Source organism: Coenobita brevimanus, chromosome 80 (assembly GCF_032717465.1).
Source record: "Coenobita brevimanus isolate Jiangsu-jjx chromosome 80, ASM3271746v2, whole genome shotgun sequence".
In the NCBI taxonomy this organism is placed as follows: domain Eukaryota; kingdom Metazoa; phylum Arthropoda; class Malacostraca; order Decapoda; family Coenobitidae; genus Coenobita; species Coenobita brevimanus.
In genome coordinates, this window is record NC_137033.1 from 7489306 (window position 1) to 7493044 (window position 3739).

Sequence of the window (3739 nt, forward strand, 5' to 3'; positions counted from 1 at the left end):
ACACACACACACACACACACACACACACACACACACACACACACACACACCAGGTAAAGCCTTTGTTGACTTTTTCTAGTAGTGTGCTCTTCTGTGCTCATTAAATTCGCCTGGTAGCGGCAAGACATGTCGTAAAAATACCCCTGCTAATACCAATACACCAGTCCTGTATGAGACAGCCCTAGCATGTATTCAATATGGACGGTGGGTGTTAGCGCCGAAGTGGTGACATGTAGAGGTGTATGGTATGTAGGAGGACTGCTGGGCCTTGATAGCAGGCTGTGAAGCCTATGCCCAGAGTCGGACACATTAAAAAAAAAAAAAAAAATGAGGTTCTCTGGATGAATGAACTAATACTGCACTAGGACGAGGTAGCGTAACATGGGTGGCAATAGAAGTAGAGTTTTACCCAGACCGTCGATACGTCAATCTGCGGGATTAAGATTTGTGTTGCCTCCTGAATAAGGGTCGTACTCTGAGTGGCTTTGCTGACTTCTTAGTAACTCCTCCTCAACGATTTAGTTTTTTCAATGAACTTTAATAGCTTCGTGTATATATGTCACTTACATAAATTATGTCGATATTAAAACGACATGAGTAAGATACAAGAAAATATTAAGGTGTAGTATTCAAGTAAATTGCTATCAAAGAAGTGTTACCAACTTTCCTATGCCCCCTCGAGCACAGCACTAAGGCAGGAGTGTTGGCAATGGAAGAGACTCAAGTTGCAGCTCGGTACATTGTGTAAGATGGATGAGGGCACACAGCAGGCAACAGAACTAAACTTAGAGAGCTGGAGGAAGAAGAGAAGAGGAGATGGCAGGGGAAGTGGAGAAATATCCCCGACATATTGTACGTTAAATGTGGGCTACCCTCACCCCTTCCTCCTTCCGTCCTACCCTCTTCCTCTCCTCTCTTTCCCATCTTCCTTACTTTCATCCTTCTCCATTTCTTTTTGTCTTTCTCCCTTTTCTCTTCTCTCCTTAGATTGCTGTCTTTCTTCTCTTCTCTCCCTCTTGTTTCTTTACCTTCTTCCTCCTCCTTCCTTCTCTTCTAGCCTTCTTCTTTCCTACCCGCTTTCTATCCTTCCAGTCACATTATGTTGCCTATTCCCTTTCCTCCTTCAATACCTTCCTCTCTTTCTTTCCTACACCTTGCTCCCTTCGCTTCCTCATTTTCTGTCTCCAACCTCCCTGCTTTTCTTCCTTCTTTTCCACTTTCCTTTATTCCTACTCTCCTTCTCCCAGATATATTTCTCTTGCCTTCCTCCTTCCCTGCCCCCCTTCCTAGTTACTCTCCTTCCTCCTTACTCTTCCTCCTCCCCACTCTTCCTCCTCCCTACTCCTCCTCCTCCCTGCTCTTCCTCCTCTCTATTCTTCCTCCTCCCTAGTCTTCCTCCTTCCTACTCCTACTCCTCCCTACTCTTCCTCCTTCCTCTTCCTCATCCGTACTCCTCCTCTCCTCTACTCTTCCTCCTCCCTTCTCTTCCTCCTCCTTGTATATCGCCTTTGCTGCCTTGTGACTCCCTATCCCTCATCAGACACTGGATCTACGTGCACCACCACATTGAAGGAGATCTCCCTAGGGGGCGGAAGTACAAAGAAGAGTAGTAAACCTGCAGAGGGATGGGAAGGGGAGGTGAAATTGGTGATACTGTAAAGTGAAAGGGAAGTAAAGTTACTGATACAGGAGATGGAATACATGATGCTAGAGACAGGGGGAGAGAAAGAGAGGTAAAGTTGTTGTTAGATGAGGCGGAATAGAGGAACTTAGAGAAAAATGAGGTAAAGCTGATGACAGAGGGAAGATGAGGGAAGGGAAGGTAAAATTGAGGAGAGGAGGGGAGGGGAGGAAACGGTGTCGGTATAAGGGAAGAAACAGATAGTGGTAAAGAGAAGGGAAGGTACAGCTGACCTGGAGGAGAAGGATAAATAGACGATACAGAGAAGGGGAATTTAATTGGTGGTAGAGAGAAAAGGAGGTAAAGCTGACGATAGGGAGAAATGGAGATGAAACTGACGGTAGGGGGAAGAGAAAGCCAAGTTGTTGACAGAAAAAAAGGGTAGTTTAATATGATGATAGAGAGAAGTGTCAGGAGACGCAGCGGCTCGTATTCTCGTTATACAAGGAATCATTCTTAACATCTTTTCTTTTGCAATGCACTTTGCCTATTGCATCGTAATAATCTCTCCTATATTAGATTTGCAGACTACGGAAAGTCTTCGTTATATGTTGAGTTATATGTTGACTTTTTGTTTCATATTATTTAACGCTTATTTATTGCTATTAATCCTATAGTAACTTACAGGAAGACCTATTAAAGTTGCATAATTACCTATAAACCTGATTTGCCTCTGCCTTCCTTATTTTTGCCCTTCTCTTCTTCTATCTCTACGTTTAAATTAATTTTTGTTTCCCTACACATTCACGTATCTGTTTTATAGAAAAAGTTGTTACACTTTGAAAAACACTGAAGCAAATAACGAGGACTTAATATATGTTGATAGTAGAAAGAGTTATGTAACATAGAAGAAGATAAAAAGCAAAGAGGATAATATCCACAATAAACAAGTAAGGAAAAGCTGAAACAAGTCTGTGCGACTAGATTAGGGTCTAGTGTGGTGAATGTGAGGGAGGGGGAGAGGGTCAGGAAGGGAGAAGGGTCGGGACAGGCAGACAGTGAGGGGTGCGTTAGTGTAATATCCCACTGCCATCCATTGTTTTGTGCGACATTTATGGATGGCAGTTATTTGCATGATATGATCGGAAATATTTGCTTTTGGCATTTTTTTCTGTCGAAATATTGCCTTTCCGGGGAAATTTGTGGAGATGCATCTGACTTTCATTACAATATTCGAGGAAAGTTTCTGTTGGACATCCGAATGAATCTGGATGATGATGTGATGCGGAGGCAAATTCACTTTTTTACTATGGTGACATGAGACAGCCCTTTACTTGATTATATCTAGGTAAAAATAACAATACTTTTACCCACCAGCCTAAATTGTATTGGCTGCTTCTTGTTATTTTTATTTGTTTTCTGCAGTTTTTGTGATCTAATGAATGTGATCACTTCCACCGACATCATAGGTTTGGACAGTGTTAAAGAAAGCAAAAAACATGACTTAAGGTTTCGTATTCTTGTTTCCAGCCTTTTCAAAGTCTATCTATCTATCTATATACCTAGGCTGCTTCCCCCAAGGAAAGGGAGGTAGCCGAGACAGGACGACTCACTCTCCATTTACTCATCCATTCAAACACATTCATTCGCATCTTAGCCCCAAAGGGGAGAACGGACAGATCCTCACTGCACCACACCGCACAAGGGTCAACTGCGCAATGCAATCAGTGACATCCGCAGCAGGGCCCGACAGCAGAACTGGTTTACCCCTGCCACATCATAATAGACCCATCCCCTTACCCGCACCTGACCTGACTAGCTGATCAGACCAAATGCGGGAGAATATCCCCTCAGGGCTGCGTCATCACTTATTCATTCACAATTTCTCTCCATTTATTTCTGTCACGCACAGCCACTCTTCCTTGCTCAACAGACATCCCTCTCGCATCCAGTGCTCTCTTCACACTGTCCATCCATCCTATTCGTGGTCTTCCTCCTTTTCAAAGTGCTGGAGTGAAATGTTGACTTTATGTAAAGGTTTGATTATACTTAGAATCATATAATTTTAAACATATCCGATCACTGCACCATCATAGTCACATAAAGCTCTCAACTTCC